The sequence below is a fragment of the Urtica dioica genome, chromosome 12 (assembly GCF_054948205.1).
Source record: "Urtica dioica subsp. dioica isolate 48M chromosome 12, U.dioica_male_clone48M_v1_H2, whole genome shotgun sequence".
Classification (NCBI taxonomy): Eukaryota; Viridiplantae; Streptophyta; class Magnoliopsida; order Rosales; family Urticaceae; genus Urtica; species Urtica dioica.
The window spans coordinates 8,422,813-8,441,447 of record NC_142767.1 but is presented as its reverse complement, the minus strand read 5'-3'; the positions used below and the strand labels follow the sequence as shown (position 1 = coordinate 8,441,447).

The 18,635-nt window shown below is 37.6% G+C and overlaps 1 protein-coding gene across 1 annotated transcript in view; it reads right to left on the bottom strand.

Moving 5' to 3' along the window:
- The window catches only part of LOC149378918 (Nucleic acid-binding, OB-fold-like protein), a 99,700-nt gene extending 82,418 nt beyond the window's left edge, over positions 1–17,282 (bottom strand). The window contains exon 1 of the mRNA XM_089602317.1: positions 17,276–17,282. The gene's annotated coding sequence lies outside the window, so the exon portion shown is untranslated. The remainder of the gene's footprint in view (positions 1–17,275) is intronic.
- Between the last annotated feature and the right edge of the window lie 1,353 nt (positions 17,283–18,635).

Genomic DNA, 18,635 nt, shown 5'->3' with positions numbered 1-18,635 from the left:
CGCAGTCATGAGGATTCTCCAATACCTCAAATCTGCCCCAGGGACTGGTCTCTCCTTCAAGAAAAGACAAAGTCGAGGTGTCGAAGTATTCACAGATGCAGACTGGGCCGGATATGTTCCAGACAGACGATCAACATCAGGCATGTGCACATACGTCTGGGGAAATCTTGTTACCTGGAGAAGCAAGAAGCAGTCCGTTGTCTCAAGAAGTAGTGCTGAAGCCGAACTCAGGTCCTTAGCAAGCGGAGTATGTGAAGGCATCTGGCTGAAGAGAGTTCTCGACGACCTCAAGATCATCATCGAAGGTCCAATCAAGCTCTTTTGCGATAATCAAGCTGCTCTCAGCATAGCCGAAAATCCAGTCCATCATGACAGAACAAAACATATCGAGATCGACCGATACTTCATCAGTGAAAAGATTGAAGGAAAAATAATCGATATGGAATACGTTCCGTCAGGTCATCAGCTCGCCGACATTCTCACCAAAGCCCTTCCGTGAGCAACCTTTTCCGAGCTATGTAGCAAGCTTGACCTCCTCAACATATACAGTCAAGCTTGAGGGGGAGTGTTGAAATCGAGCTCGTCAGCTCGCCCTTCCGCGTCGAGCTCGTCAGCTCGTCCTTCCGCATCGAGCTCGCGAGCTCGCCATTCGCTGACAAGCTTGCCTCGGAAGTCCTCTCCTTGGAACTCATTCCACATGGGAAATTGTCGCATTTATTTCTCATGTTATTTCCTATGTCTTGTTCTCTGTGTATATTTATTATTCTCTTTTTTCCTAGAAATAGTTATTACACATGTATTTATTACACTCTCTCTTGTACCCACCATATGTATAAATTGGTGATACAAAATTAATATCAAATATAAGAAATATTCAAAGTCTCGGAACACTCTCTCTCTTCTCCGATTCTCTCTTTCTTTATCTTCTCTCCAGATTCGACTCTCTCTCTCTCTAAACTTCAACAATTATTTTCATGAAATTATTAATTTGAAACTAATAATACTTTAAACATTTTTAGGTTTACCCAAAATGTTAGTTTTGTTATAAGAAGATTTTTTCATGAAATTAATAATTCAAAACTAATATTCATGTTGGCTTTATTATTATAGTTGTTGATGTTATAAATCATATATATATATATATATATATATATATATATATACATATAGTATGTGCATATTATATGTATTTATGATATATTATTACCTCCACGTATAATAATAATAATAGTAATAATAATAATAATAATAATAATAATAATAATAATAATAATAATAATAATAATAATAATAATAATAATAATAATAATAATAATAATAATGGCTCACAATGCATTTCTTATTGAAAAATAAAATAAAATAAGTATTTAAACACCATTTTTGTGTTTATAGTTGGGATATATAGAAACATCCACAAGGTATATATATGGAAAAAAGCATTTAAATCTCAACATAATAGTTGAAAGAAAAATTAAAAAAGAGTTAACGAAGGACGACACAATAGGAAATAATATGTAAATACGGCCGTTAATATTGACCTTACTAGTAATTGAAATCTTATCTTAATAAGTTCATTAACGAATAAGATAACGTCGCTTTAGTAAGACCATCTCTAATATAAAATGACACCATATGAAATCATTTCCTAAAAAATATATATTTAATAATAAAAAAATGAGAAAAAAAAACTAAGAGAGGATCAAGACAATATTAATAAAGAAAAATAGTCTGTGTGTGTGTAAATGAAGAAATATATATATATATTTTTTAAAGGAATGTATCCTATAGAAAAGTATTTTGCATTTAAGTTGCTCTTGAATCCATAATATATAAGCAAAATTGATAAAAATTTATAAATGTAATGTTACTAAAAAAATGTTAGTGAAATAATTTGTTTATTAAAATTTCTCATGAAATTAATAATTTAAATTTTTTATAATATTTATTTAATTTTTTTAAATGTATGTAGGTGTTTAAAGATTTTTTATTTAGAGAAATACAACTTTTATGTTATTATTTGTATTGAATTTTTATTCAGAATTGACTATTTGAAAAAGTGACGTCAAATTATATTTTTATATTATATGTTTTACGAAGATTTAACGTCGCTTTATTATAAAGTGAAGTCTAAAGACCTTTTTTTTTTTTTTATAATAAAATTAGACCAAATTATCGGAACTTATCTAATTTCCGATGAGTTATGATGAATTCCGATGAATTCAAATGAAATTCATCGAAAATTATTGGAAATTTTAGGTTTAATAAGCTTAAAGGGTACTTTTGTTCGAATTTTAGATATTTTCAATTAAAAGGTCTAATTTTAATATTTTTCCGATTTTAAAGTTTACAAAATTAAATTTTTCTTTCAAAATCCTGTTTGCGTAGATGATAAAGAGATATTAGTTAAACTATGGTTTCTTTGCCTTCATGAAGACAAATATTTAAACACAGGATGACATTGGGATTTTCTGCAACACCCCGTTGCCGACATGTCATGCTCTGGCCAAATTTAATATCTGTTATGTTTTAGTTGAAAATAATTCAATGTAAATGCGTGTTCTAGTGGGAGCTAGTTCTAATTTTTGACCTTTTAATAAAACAAAATTTATGCAATTTTTAGCTGATTCTATTTTAAACTATTCTCAGGTTCTATATTTATCTAGTTGACTTTAGTTTTATTAGGATTTAAATTCCCCGACTTCAAAACAACTTGATGCTTATTCATATATGGTTATATTTTGCATCACTTGAGTTTCTACCTGGTTTTTTATACTGACAATAGATAGTGGACTAATTGGGTCTTTGTGTTTCGATTTTTCGCCAAGTGAATGCAATTTCATTTATGATATTGGTACTGGAATATGGATGGTGGACTTTGGTTTTGGGTTTCAATCAAGTTAATGATGCATATGATCATTTATGGTGATAGTTTGACAAATTGGCTTTCAGCTTTCCGGGACAGAGTTTAATTTTTTTCCTTTTTTCTTTCCTAATTGACTTCTTGTTGATAGATAGTGGACTTGAGCTTTATACTTTTAATTTTCCGCCAAGTTATGCTAATTCATTTATGATGTTACTCGATTCTGGATGGTGGGCTTTAATTTTTGGGTTCAATTTTCCGACAAGTTGATAATACTTATTAATTTATGGTGATAGTGTGACTAGCTAATTGCAGGTTGATGATGCTTGTTAAGCGGTAGTTTTTTAGGAAAACGACCAAAACGAGTCACCCAAGGCAAAATGGGCCTCTCACGAAGGCTCCTGCCCAAAGACATAACTGCTCGCCCACATGCAGACCTTCCGGCCAGGTTGGAAAATCCACTCGCCCAAGGGAAAAATAGTTCCCACCGAATCCGATGCTCCACGTGATCAGCAAAGTGAGCAATTTCCTCGTGGAGTCGAGAGAAGAGCAAACTCACTTCCGGCGTGAAGTTGGACGAAGAAAAACTACCACCACACTCCTAGTCCCACGAAAGCACAGGCACACGTGGCCAAATCTGTCCATACCACCTGTTCAAAAGTGTTAAATTAAAAAAAAAAAAAAAAACGGCTTAACACTGGTATTAATTTATGGTGAGAGTGTGACTAATTGACCTCCTTGGACATGAGTTTACTTTTCTTTTTTTTTAACATGTTCAAATCAACCTAAAATACAAACAAACATGATATTTTCTATTTACAGGACTCTATTTTAACACCAAACATTTATATTTGTCATTTATCTATTATTTTAATAATTTTATTAAAATTTTATATATAATTACTTTGTATGTTTTATATGTAATTATATTATTTTATTTTCTATCTATTTTACATAAATTAAAAATAATTTATACGTAGGCTCTCAAATGAATGTGAAGTAATAAAAATATTTTATGTAGATAAGCACACATTATCTTTAATATGTCTACACATTATAAATTAAAATACTAATTTAAACACGTTACATATCCCAATATCAACAAAGATACACACATCTATTTTTTGACTGAATTCTAATTAAAATGATAAAAAAAAATGTAATTTAAGAGTATGAAATATTATTGTTTATAAAAAATATACTTATACATAAAATGTATAATTTAAAATAATTTTGGAGTTATTTTGAAATTAATAAATCTAGTTTAATACTATTTTAAATTGCTAAGTTTTTTGTGAATAATGAAACTCTGTATTCGAATTTATACTATATATTTACTTACTATGTAAATGACAAAAATGACATCGTTTAGCACACATAACATTTCGTATCCATCACTTGTAATATCGTGTGCGCCATGCCTAACTCGTGGACTAAACTCTAATTTTGAAAAAAAAAAGATTTTTTTTTTCAATCGCTTAACCTATGTGTCTAAACAAATCAAAAGCTTGCTCAAGTAAAGTTATTTGAAAAAAAAAAAAAAAACAGCATAAAGATTGAAAGAAACAAGGATAATTATTAACCTTCATAATAGATTTGAAAAGCAACTTGTGCTTGCTCAAGCATGAATATGATGTGTTGATTCAGTGCAGTAAGTTCTTTATGACGAGCCTTCTTCCTTAAACATCTTCTATCATATTGCAAAGAATTATTGATTTCTCTTGAAAATACAGTAAACCTTTTACACGTCCATGCTTAGTATTTTCAATGCTACAAATAGTATTCACTATTACAAATGTTGGATTCTACAATCTATTTTCTACAACATTTACTGCTAAGTGTTGTAGAAATTGAGGATTTTAAAACACTTAAAATAAGTGTTGTAGAAACTGGGTGTTTCTACAACGCTTATGGCTAAGCGTTGTAGAAACTTGATGTTTCTACAACGCTTACTATAAGTGTTGTAAAATTTTATATATTTCAGATTTTCGACAAAGCTTATACTATCCATTGTAGAATCATCGCCACGACGACGTGTGGTTTCCGCCTCGACGAAATCCTTTTACAACGGATAGTCTAAGCGTTGTAGAATTATGACACTTAATGATCCTCGCGACGGCGGAATTCCTTCTTCGCCGCGGCGACGCCTCTTACAACAGATATCATATCCATTGTAGGATAATCTCGCCGCGGAAAAGTTGTTTTCTCGCCGTGGCATGTTCAATCTCACCACGGAGAAACACATATATACCTTGTGTTTGAGTGAAATGTCGAGTTTAACCTTTGGTTTTCAAAAATGTTGAGTTCATACCATCTGTTTAACTAAAATGGCGAAATATTATACCCTGAAATAGACAACAGTGCCGCAAATCTTCTTTTCATTGAATTTTTGTTGACTTTTCATTGACGTTGACTATAATATTTATATGTAAATAGCAATTATCTTTATTCATTTGCGCCATATATATATAATTTATTTAAAAACTAAAAATAACTAATAGTCTCTTAATCGTGAAGAACACAGAAACAGAAAAATGGGAAAAAATCGACAGTTAATAGTCATCAAAATCACATATTCGAACAGAGAATCCAAGATTTAGAGTTGTAATTCGAATACGGAATGAAGTCATCTCTTGGGAGATTTGAATTTTATTATTTAATTTCAATTTAGGCTATTTTTATTTCAAAATTGGGATTTTGGAAGTTAGGGTACTGGTTTGGATTTGATTCAGTTTTTCTTATATAAAAGTTTATATCAATTAAAGAGAGATTTGTGACACTGTTATCTATTTTAGGGTATAATTTCGTCATTTTAGTTAAACATAAGGTATAAACTCAACATTTTTTAAAACCAAAGGTTAAACTTGATATTTTACTAAAACACATGGTATATATGTGCTATTTTCTCTTTATAGTGGAATCCTAAAAATTGACGAAACCTCGGCACGGAGTAAATCCTTCTTCACCGCGGCGAGAATCTCTTCTGCAAAAGCGATTGGTGTCGGTATCTTTCTCGCCGCCGCTAAATCTCACCGCCATCCTCTCTCGCCACGACCTCGCCGCCATCTTCTCTCGCCGCCTCTCTCTCTCTCTCTCCGCCGTCCTCTCTCTTCCAAAACATGTCAAGTTATGATTTTCTGTGTTTTTATGTTTATTAGCTTGAATTTCATGTTGTTTTCTCGAATTTCATGTTGTTTTCTCAAATTTGTTTGATTCATAATTCACAAATTTAGGGTTTTGTATGTAGAAGTTTGGTTAGAACACGAAATTAGGATTTTGATTGATTTTGTGAATCAATTGAGTTAGAATTTGTCATTGCTTTTAATTTGAGGTTGAAATTTGATATTGTGATGTTTAAATTGGGTTAAAATTTATATAGAATTTGTGATTGTGTTGGAATTAGGATGAATGTAAAACATGTATTTTGTGTGGTTGAAGATTAATTTTTTGTTTGAAATTGTGAATGAATTGAGTTATGATTTGACATTGTTTATAATTTGAGTTTGAAATTAAGTAATTAATTTGAGATTCTCATGTTTAAATTGAGTTGGAATTAATATAGAATTTGTGATCGTTGTGACATAGTTATTGTTTGGAATGGTTATATTGAATTATAGGTTTTGTAGGTTGAATTGAGATTGTTTTGGGTTCTAATTTTGTAGTAGATGTTGAGATTGAATTGTTTATGATTATGTTTTGTATAGGTGAAAAATAGGTCGAACCAGAACTCTTGCGGCGCCATGGTTCCGAGCTCTTCCAAAGGTCCTAGCAAAAGCGAAAGTCAATTGAAGCGATCTCGTCAACCGTCTACCAAAGCGGATTACAATACCGATATCTTTACTAGCAAAGCCGCTGAGGAACGATACGACATAATATTGTCGCATAGTGTGATCCCTGAGCGGGGATTCAATGTGAGCACTAACACCGACATAGGAGCTCAAATCCACAACAGTATTAAAGGTCATGATTGGGTGAAGTTTTGTGTAGTACCCGAGTTCAATGCGAACTTAAACTTCATGTACGAATTTTGTTTAAACTTACTGTATAACGATCGAGATGTTGTGACTGTCCGGGGCAGAAAAGTCGATGTGAGTGTTAGAGCCATCAACTCTTTGCTTGGGATCCCAGACGTGCCTTTCGACAATGAGGGCTATCGGGATTGGTTAAGAACTTACATCCACGAGGAGATGTCGAGATCGTTGTGCATTTCGAGAGAGGATTGGGTCCTTGAAAAAGGAAAAAAAAAGGGTACTCAAGAGATAACAACTCACCAAGATTGCTTAAGCGGATTTACTTTGTTTGAGCTCGTCTCTCTCCGATCAAGCACTTCACCACTCTCGACGAGGGTCGTATCCATGTCTTTTACTGCATCGTTCAAGGTTATTCAATCAACGTCGGTTGATTCTTGTATAATTGGATGAAGAGTCTCGAATATACTAATGAACGACATGTTTTTTCCATATCCGTCAATCATTGCTAGTATTTGTACAAATGCGGTAGTACGACGCTCGAAAAGGGACACGACCAAGACTCAAATGGGGCCTATTACGAATTCTATTATCAATTGGTACAAGATTAGGGTGGAACCACGAGAGGAGGAATAGGAGGAAGAGGGGGAAGATGAGCCACCACTCAACGAGCCCGTATTACGCTTAAAAGCACCTCCGGTAATCGACCCCGCCACCGTCAACTACATTGCTCATTGCTCCTACTATCTCGTCGGCGGATTTCAGCACATGCAACAATATATGCACCAACAAGCGGAATATGGAGCCTTTCACATCAACCAATTGAATGATCTATAGTCTCATTAGGACATCAACCAGGATAATTAGGTATTATTTCCTCCATATCCTCAATACTCCGTATCTACCACCACAGTGGCCACCGCATATGGCACCTCCTCAATATCTGGCGCCACCACCACCACCACCAAATGATGAGTGAATTTATGGAACCACCACCACCACTAACTCCTCAATATTAATTATGTTATAAGTTTTTAATTTAAGACTCGTTTAGATTTAGGTTTCAGTTTAAGACTCGTTTGGTGTTTAAGTTTAAGACTCGTTTATAATTTTTCATTTAATGTGTGTTTGAGACTAGATTCTATGTTTGAGACTAATCTTAATTTCAATATGTTAATGTTCGTTGACTGTGGAATTTTTATTTGAATGGTAATTTGTTAGTTGAAAAACAGGTTTAATATGGAAAAACAGGTTAAATCTTAATTACATAGTCATTTAAAGACTACTCGCCACCGCGTTGGTTTCTTGCGGCAGCATACCCTCCGTGCCGCGGCGAGACAAAGACTTCTCCACGGAAAACAAGTTACCGAGAGCACTTTTTTTTAAAAAGAGAGTCTCATCGAGGCTAAGTAAATTTCTCGCCTCGGCGTGTCACTCGTGCCGCGGCAGGGATTAGCCTTCATCGCGGAAAGAGTTTCTACAACGCTTATTTAAGCGTTGTAGAAAGATACTCACCGCGGCAAGATTTCTACTTCACCGTGGCTTTTCTAGCCGCGGCATGTTTCTGCGCCGCGGCGATAAATAGTCTTCGCCGCAGCAAGAAAGTTACCGTGAGCAAGTATTTTTGGAAAACATTGTCACGCCGTGACGAAGTTGGTTTCTCGTCACGACTATAAATAGTCTTCGCCATGACGAAAAATTTACTGAGAGAAATAAGTTTTAGAGAAGATAATCTCGCCGCGGCGAAGTTGGTTTCTCGCCGTGGCGGGTATTCTTGCCGCGGCGACAAGAGCTTTCGCCGCATTGACTCTCATGGAAAATACATTTTAAATAAAAATACGTTGTATAAAGACATTTTAAATAAAAATAATGTTGTCCAAATGAGAATAACAGAAAATCGAAAATAAAAATACATTGTCCAAATGTTCAAAATCAAACAAAAATAAGATCTATATCCTTACAAAGTAAATGAGACGAAATCATTCATCTTTTGATCAATATGCGGTAATCCGGATGTGAACGGTAGAATGCAAGATATATCTTTGTCTTCTTCTTCGTTACTATTTCTCGCTTTCATATGAACAACTAACGATAACTCTGAATTGGCTGGATCTGAAACATAAAACACTTGACTTGCTTGCGAAGCCAAAATAAATGAATCATTGTCGTAACCAATTCGTCTAAACTCGACAATTGTAACTCTTTCATTATCAACTTTAACATGATTATTGTCTGCCCATTTGCACTTGAATAATGGGACTCGCAACCCGCAGTAATCAAGTTCCCAGATGTCTTCAATGTATCTGTAATAGTTCATAAATGTTGGAATTGATCTAGGGTTTAAAAAAAGTTTAACGCTTCGGTAAGCGGCGGAATTTTAAAAATTTTCTTTTTCAAGTAAAACAGTTTTTACTAACCTAGACAAAGAGCAAGCACATGTAAATAAAAACTAATATGAGCATTAAAGATTACTAACTTTTCTTGAAGCTTGAACATTGAGAAGCTTTTGGAAAGTTGCAACGTTCGTCTCCCTCGCAGCACGTCTCTCTTTCTTTCCTCGGCACCTCGAGCAACCACGAAAGTTTCTATCACTAAATCACTCGAGATAAAAGGAATTAGTGAGTGGGCACTTTTAAACACTACGACTTAAGAACGAGTCTTGAAGTCGCAGAGCTAAACACTAGGTCAAATGAGGACCTAGGTGCCAAAACAATAAAACAAAATTGAATAGAGAGAGAGAGAGAGGATCGGCCAAGCTAGAGAGAGAAGCTCTCAAATCTCTAGAACTTGGGATGAATCAAATGTGAAGAATGGGGCTCCTATTTATAGGAGAGGTCTCACCTTCAATAAGGTAGTTTCATCTTTTATAGAATATCACATATTCATGAGCAAATATTGCCCATTTCCCCTTTGATTCACTCGGCCAAGGCTGCCTTCTAGAAGGCTTGGATTTGTTTCCTTTTTTGTTCCTTGCCTTGCCTTTGACTCTCTTGGCCGATTTCCCTCTTGCCTCTTTGAGGAAATTTGTTTCCTCTTTTTCTTTTGGCAAGTATCTTGATACATTTATGCACAAAATATTTCTCTTTCTCTTGGGTATTAGGCGCCCAACATGTCTCTAGAAGGAGCTTCTAGAAGCTCATTCATTTGTTCATGACAACATGAAAAATGCCCATTAAGAATTTTCAATAAAATTATAATGAAATGAAATTAATTCACAGGGCCCAATGATCAAGTCATGGCCGAGTATTATTGAGTCATCAAATGACCATGTCAAAAAATTTATTGACATTCATTTCATCCTATGTCTCAAAAGACAAAAATACCCTTTTGACAATTTTCGTTCTTGTTTTGACTTAGCTTCCAGTTTAACTATTCATACTCGATGTGATTCGTGGTAGTGACCTCATGGATCCAAATGAACAAAGCTTGAGCTAAATACTTGGACTCAAAAGTTCACAAACCTTTTCCAAGTTTAGCTTAATGTCAACTGACTCCACTAAAGAGTTGACACTGAAAATCTCTCGGTTCAAATGAATTTATTTTCTACTCAAGAATTCAACCTAATAGTAATGAGCGGATCCACAAAATATTATCAGTGTTTACCCTTCATGAATATCATCAGCTAGTCGGGATTTACAAAATTACCATTTTACCCTTCTAGCTGTTATTTCCTCAACTCCTTTGTCGCTTGTGAATAAGTTAGAAACAATGTATTGACGAGGAGCTAACAAGTCACATTGTTTCATCAAAAAGAGTCAGGACTCAATTTGGACACTGGCCAGTTCATTTATTCACACTCCAAGGAACAAAGCATGAGGTGATATACATTGCATTTAAGCAATCTTGTACATGAACTCCATATCTATGAGAACTTCACAAAGTTACTCATGACATTCTCACAACTTAGTACTTCACCAATAGGCCCTATTCGGAATCACATAGTGAGTCCGAACTCTGACTTTCTCAAATGAGAATACGTAAGGTGTGAAATGGCATGTCTCATTTCGGGATTAAGGTAAGCACGATGCAATTCATACGTAGTGACTTCGAGACATAAGAGGTTAAATGGTTTGTTATTATCTTGTCTCTAGAAGTGCACTGGTCAATTCAGTACCTTCGGAAGATACCTAGAAGAACTATAGAGTCTCCAACTCTCAATGCCCCATAACCAGACATCATAGATTCTCCTAACAATCGTATAGAGGTCAATAGTCACTACTACAAATTTGGTTTTCTGATGCGCGTGATTATCGGGTGCGACAAGTCGCATCCAAAAGTCGCATCTAAATGACTTTCAGATGCGACTAGTCGCATCTGATTGTTGGCCGAGATACCAAAAAAATTCACCGAATTTGAGTTTGATTTTGATTATCCGGTGCGACTGTAGTTCAAATTTTTTCCGAAATTTAAATCTCCCCCTCATTTTTTGTACAGTTATATGACATGGCATTCTGATTTAATTTATTTTCAAATATCATCAGGTGCGACTAGTCGCACCCAATGCTTTATTGGGTGCGACATGTCGCACCGAAAAGAGTCATCAGGTGCGACTATGTCGCACCTGTTCTCTAGGTTTTTATATAAAACCAAATCGCCTGGACTTCGTCTTCTTCATAACCAGCGCCGATTTTCTCCAAAAAAAACTTCTCCCGCTCATTTTTACTCTGCTCCGATCTCTCCACCATCATAAACCATCACAACCACCTCCACGAACCTCCACAACCACCAACTCCTCCACAGCCACCACAGCCACCTCAAAATCTCTGCCTCACACTCTCTCCGGCCGGCCGCTCAATCTCTTCGACCCCTCACTCTCTCCGGCCGGCCGCTCACTCTCTCCGACCTCTCACTCTCTCCGGCCGGCTCACTCTCTCCGACCTCTCACTCTCCGGCTCTCTCTCTCTCTGCCCCACTCTCACTCTCTCCGTCAGGTCACTCTTCCGGCCGAGCTTCCGACCAACGCGTGCTCAGCCTCAGCGTCGCTGCAATTCCGGTAAGCTATCTCTCACTGCCTCTATCTCTTTCTCACTCACTCACACTGTCTTATTCTCTCAAACGTGCTCAGCCTCGGCGTCTCTGCCCCGACAGCCCCGCTGCCTCGACGCGTGTTCAGCCTCGGCGTCGCTGCAATCCCGGTAAGCTATCTCTCACTGCCTCTCTCTCTCTCTCTATCTCCCTCTCTATCTCTCTCTTATTTTCCCTTTGACTGAACTGCTGCGCTGTCCCGTGCTCAGCCTCGTAAAGCTGCTGTCCCGAGCTGCCTCGTCCCTGCTGTTTCGACGAGTCCCTGTCCTCGATGAGTCTCTCTCCCCGTTGCACCGAACCGTCGCTGCCTCGATCCCTCCTCCTCCGTTTCACCGAGCCGCTCTTCTGCTGCACCGAGTCTCTATTCCAAGTAAGTCTAGCTTTTTAAAAAAAAAAAATTATTGTTTGTTATATAAGCTGGTTGTTAGTTTAATTAGTTTAGTTAATTAGGCTAGTTGATATAAAATGTTAGTTAGTTAATTAGTATGTAAATGTTAGTTAATTAAATAGATATGTTAGAAATTAATTGTTTAGAATGTTAAGTGTTAGTATGTAAATGTAAATGTTAGTTAATATAATTGCAGTTAATAATTGTAAATGTTAATTAGATAGTTAGTAATATGTTTAGGTTCTTTAATTTAATTTTGATTAGTTTATGTTAATTGTAATTGTAAGGAAATTGTAATTAATTAAAATACCATGTTAATGTTTAGTAAAGTGTTTAGGTTAGTGTTTAGTTTAAATTTGTTTTGTTTTAATTAGTTTTAATTTATTGTAATTTATCAAATAGGAATTGTAATTAGAATAATAATTACATGAATAGGTTGTTTAGTTTAAAATTATTTAATGAAATTAAAATTGTAATTGTAACGTGCTACTTTGAAATTGATTAGTAATTGTAATTGATAATGTCACATGTTTAATAATTTGATTAGTTTAGGTTAAAACTAAGTTTTATTTGTGTTTTTTGACATGTTTTGATGTTTTGTGACATGTTTAGTATAAAATGAAGTTTAGGTTAAAATGAAGTTAATGAATTTGTGATTAGTTTCATTTGATTTCACATGAAATGAAATTGTAAGTTTAAATAAGAAAAATAGTTTGTGAAGTGTTTTGATAGTTTGTGATATTTTGTTTATTTGGCTTTTTCATTTATAAAATGTTGTGACCGAACCACGGAGGTTCGGTTTAGGGCTGAGCTAATTTGTAGGATAGTTCAGGATGGTTTGTATATGGTTTTAAATAATTTTGTAGGTTTTTGGTTTGTCAGTATAATAGGGGAAACTCTGCCGAAATTTCGGTAGAGTTTCGAATCAATTAGTCTTAAAACTCCGAACTTATTCAATCCGAGCTCAAAATAACATACAATTCATAATCTCTCTTTCATTTTGTTCTCTGTCGTCCTTTATCAATAACTCTTCAAAACTTTCATTTCTCGCTCTCATTCAGCGAAATGTCCAATCCAAGTAGAGATTGAATCACGGAGAATAATCGGGTGGCATTGCAGTACAAAACCGGTGTTAACGAGTTTATTCGCGCTGCAAGAAGATTCCCTAACGAAAATGGCAAATATCGGTGTCCTTGCAAACCTTGCAACAACGTGAGATGGCACGACATCGGGGTTGTCAGGAATCATTTGCTGAACAAGGGGTTTACCCCAGGCTACACAAAATGGTATCATCACGGTGAGCTCGAGCGTGTCGTCCTTCCGTATGAAGAAGATTCCATCGGAGGAACAGATCAGAGAATAGGAGGATTGCACGGTGCTGTGGAGGATATCAGGGATCACGAGGATTTCGACGATGCTACGGAGCCGACCCAGAGCGAGGTGCGTGCAGAGGAGCAAGTGGAAGACCTTTTCGCCGAGTTGGAAGCAGAATTGTACCCTGGATGCAAAGAGTTTTCTTCTTTGTCGTTCTTGGTTTCGTTTATGAACCTCAAAGTCACGAACCATTGGACGAACAAGTCGTTCACAGAACTCTTACAGCTCTTGAAGAAGTCTCATCCAGTTGGTAATCGAATTTCGGAGAAGCATTACGAGGCAAAGGCGAAGCTGAAGCGTTTTGGAATGGGATACGAGATGATCGATGCGTGTATTAACGACTGTGTCCTATTTCGAAAAGACCTCGCGGAAGTCGACGTGTGCCCAGTATGCAACGAGAGCAGATGGAAGCCAACTGGGAAAATGATACCGCAAAAGATTTTGCGATATTTTCCCCTGAAAGATCGATTAAAGCGGTTGTACGCGTCTCGACACACGTCGCTTCTGATGCAGTGGCACGAAAGAGATCGCGTCAGGGAAGTTGGTGTTCTACGACATCCTGCGGATGGTACGACGTGGAAAAACCTGGACGAGAGATACCCAGGCTTTGATGCAGAGCCTTGAAACGTGCGGCTTGGACTAGCTGCGGATGGATTCAATCCGTTCGGAGATATGAGTCTATCGTACAGCATGTGGCATGTGGTACTAACTGCGTACAATTTGCCGCCTTGGTTGTGCATGAAGAAAGAGTACTTGATGCTGACGCTTTTGATCCCGGGGCCTCACTCACCAGGAAAGGACATGGACGTGTTCTTGCAGCCAGTTGTCGAAGAGCTGAAAGAATTGTGGGAGACCGGATTCCGCGTTCGAGATGGCGCCAACGATGAAGTGTTTCGATTGCGTGCCGCGCTACTCTGGACGATTAACGATTTTCCGGCTCGATCCTATTTATCGGGATGGAGTGGCCAAGGGTATCTCGCTTGCCCGACGTGCAATCTTGACACGCCGTCTTTGAAAGTCAGAAACAGGATCATCTACTACGACCATCGTCGATTCTTGCGTACGCGTCACCGATTGAGAAAAAGCACCGATCACTACAAGGATCGCCACGAGAAACGCAGTAAACCCGAGAAGTTGACTCTGCAAGACATACTCGCTCAGTTGGCTAGTGTGTCTTGTACGACAACTGGCAAACATGCTGGCTCCGTGGGCAGAAAACGAAAGCGAGCCGAGTGCGAACTAAATTGGGCCAAGAAAAGCATCTTTTACGAGTTTCCGTACTGGTCAGATTTGGAGTTGAAGCATAACATGGACTTCATGCACATAGAGAAGAACGTGTGCGAGAATCTTCTCGGAACCATGCTCAGCTTAGAAAAGAAGAACTACGACACGGATAAGGCGAGGTTTGATTTGATGGACTTGCGCATCAAGACCGCTCTCCACTTGAAAAAACAAGGGGATTCATGGTACAAACCGCGAGCATCGTACACCTTAACCCTTGATCAGAGGCAGAGATTTACCGAGTTCCTCCAATCTATCAAATTCCCAGATGGGGTCGCTGGGAATTTGAAGAAAAATGTGACTGCTGATGGAAAGCTCACAGGTTTGAAGTCGCACGATTGCCACATGATCTTGCAGAGGTTGTTGGCTGTTGGTATTCGTCCTTTTGTGCCAAAAGAAATACATCAGACGATCTCCGAGCTTTGCAACTTTTTCAAGCTGATAAGTTCGAGAACCTTGAGAGTAAAAGATCTTGAAAATGCGCAAGAGTCTATCATTGAGATCTTGTGTAAGCTTGAGATGATATTTCCACCAGCTTTTTTCACGATCATGATTCACGTGGCGATTCATCTACCAGAGGAAGCGTTGTATGGCGGCCCGATGCATATGCGGTGGATGTACCCATTTGAGAGATACCTTGGGACGTTAAAACATTTTGTCAAAAATAGAGCTAGACCAGAAGACTCTATTGCGGAAGCTTATGTTGTAGAAGAAGCTCTAACGTTCGTTGCAAGGTATCTTGAAGATAAAAAAAAGTGTAGATGAAGTTCAAGTGCGAGAGCTCTCTGTTTTTCGATCCGAGATGTGTGTGCCTTATGGGATGATGAAACCGATAGTATTAGACGATGAACAGAAAGAGAACGCTAATCAATGCAATTTTTTGATAAACGCACAAGTGCTAATCAATGCTTTCTTTCGTAATCAGATTTTTGATATGAAAGCTAGTGGTTCTGACGTGTCTGACGAGCTCTATTCGCTTTCTATCGGTTCCCTTCAAGTAGCCTATCAATATCCGAGCTGCTTTGTAAATGGCGTGAAGTTCATCACTCATCGTCGCGATAATCAACGAGTCACTCAAAATAGCGGTGTATGTGTACTTGTGGATGATTTCACTTACTATGGTCGAATGGAAGACGTCATCGTCGTGAACTATAGGCATAATTGTAGTGTTGTATTGTTCAAATGCATTTGGTACAGTGACAAGTATCATGCAAACCGACTAGTGCACACCGATAAGACTACTGGAGAAACGAGTGCTTATACTGCGAAACAGTGGTTTAAAGAGGAGCCGTACGTACTCGCGACTCAAGTCAAACAAGTTTTTTACATCGAAGATCTTGTTAAAGGCGGCGACTGGGAAATCGTCCAGGAATGCAATCATCGAGGGATTTGGGACATTCCTGAAGTTGACCCCTCCAACTCAGCCTCGATCCCATTGACTATAGAGTTGTCAAACATCGAGCGTTTGAATCATCGACACGAAACCGATGAAGCTGAGTTAGTGACTGTCGTTGACGATGATGAAGAAGACGATGATGAAAATGAGAGACGGGTCGTTTTTTAGGGAGAAGATGTTGATGTCGATATAGAAGATGATATTAACATTATAGACATAGATGACGATGAATGAGTAATATCTTTTTTGTATGTTTATTTACTATATAATGTAACCACGGTTTTCCTCCGCCATATGTGAGGTTTGTTAATAATAAAATCCGTGGTGTCGTCCACGTTTTTTTTAAACAGAAAACTAATATTTATTTACTAATATTGTTCACATCTTACAGGATGTTAGATGCAGGTGGAGATGAGTCTCCGCTACACCGTTCAGGAGCAGGTGGAGATGAGTCTCCGCTACACCGTTCAGGAGCAGGTGGAGATGAGTCTCCGCTAGAGACACCGGGTTCCCAAGGTCCTAAGAAAACAAGGGGACCAACAACCGGCTCTACTTCGGCAAAAGCAGCGCTTGGGGTACCCGATGCGAAAGTTGTTAGGTATGACCCAATCAACCAAAACTTCTACCAGGAAGTAAGGAAAACAATAAAAAAGGTAGGAGTATTCAACAACCGCGTCGGCGCTTTGGTGAAAGTCCATATCCCGGTCACACTTCGTGATTGGAACGAAGTGACGCCCCAGATGTTGGGCAATATTCTGAGCGCACTTCATTCCGAGTACACTTTCGTGTACAAGGATGATGAGACCGAGGAGCTGCTTCCGGCGGATTGCTTTCGTCATCAGATTGACCAGACTATCATTCGCGATGCAAAGCGAATGAGGCGCAACCAAAAGTCTAGATTATCAGGGACTTTCTTAGGCAAATGTTGTGGGCAAATGAATGTCGCCAAGAAAGAAATCCCAAAAGGATATCAAAAAGTCGATTGGGAGAAGGTGATAGAGGAGTTCGCAACTGACGATTGAAAGGTAATGTATAATTCAAAAAAATTACGTTATCTTCTTTGAAATCGAATTATAACGCAATTTAATATGTGCAGAAAAAGTCTACTCGCAACAGAGACAATTCAAAGAACAAGAAAACGAAGTCCACACAAGGGTCGATTTCTTTTTTGGCTCATCGACATTTGAACGTAAGTTTATTCTAATTTTGTAATATTTTTTTTGCAATAAATACATTACTCATATTTTCATAAGAACTGCAGAGTATGGAAGATGAGACTTTGGCCTCGGCGTTAAACACGTGGGAGAAAAAACATCAAGATGATCAAGGCAATTGGACGACAGCTTGGGCGCAACAAGCATTTGTAAGTTACTTGTGTTAATTATTTAATAATCAAGTTTCGATAATCTTAATAATTTTTTTAACATATGTTTGAAGGCGCGAATTATGACTCAAGTCGAGGATATGCAGCTACAAGCAGCGGAGTCAAGCCAAACGTTTGACATAGACCAGGCGGAGCAGTACGCGATGGATACTGTTCTCGGGCAACGTTGAGATTGGTATGTCGGGATAGGTCCCTCGATCCCGAGATCCTCGTATCTCTTGGCTTAGGCTCAGGACGACAGCTCGTCCTAAGGTTCTTCATCGAGGCGCGTTCCAGATCCAGTGGTTAGCGAGCTACAAGCAGCGTTGGCCGCACTACAGGCTGCAATGGAAGAGATGAGGCGTGAGCAACGAGCTCAGATGGAGACGTTTCAGCGACAGTTCTTTGCCTACACATAGCAGCATCCGTCTCCCATGCAAACATCTCCCGCGACGCTGCACCCTGGGACGACGCCGCCATCAGCTTCAATGCCGAATGTTCAGACGCCACCATCCGCTTCAATGCCGAATGTTCAGACGCCGTCATCCACTTCAATGCCGAATGTTCAGACGCCGCCATCCGCTTCAATGCCAAATGTTGATAAGACGCCAGGTTCGGTAGAATTTCAGCGACATCGTTCGAGCGCCAGCGCACCAGGCCGCCAAGGCGCACGAGGAAGATCTGGCGGAAGAGGAGGCCGTGCATTCCAGAATTGGAAGACTTCGAGTGAAAAAGGGAAACAAAAAGAATAGATTGTAATTTTTTTAATTTATTAAACGTAAATTATCAAATTTTATTAATTTAATATTAGAATTTCTATTAAATTATTTATATAATTATTCTAATTAATATTATTCAAATTATTTATTTAATTTAACAAAAAAATTATTTAATTAATTTTTAAATAATTTTTTAAATTATAATTTTTAAATAATTAATAGGCTGATTCTATTAGAATCAGCATTTAAAAAAAAAAAAAA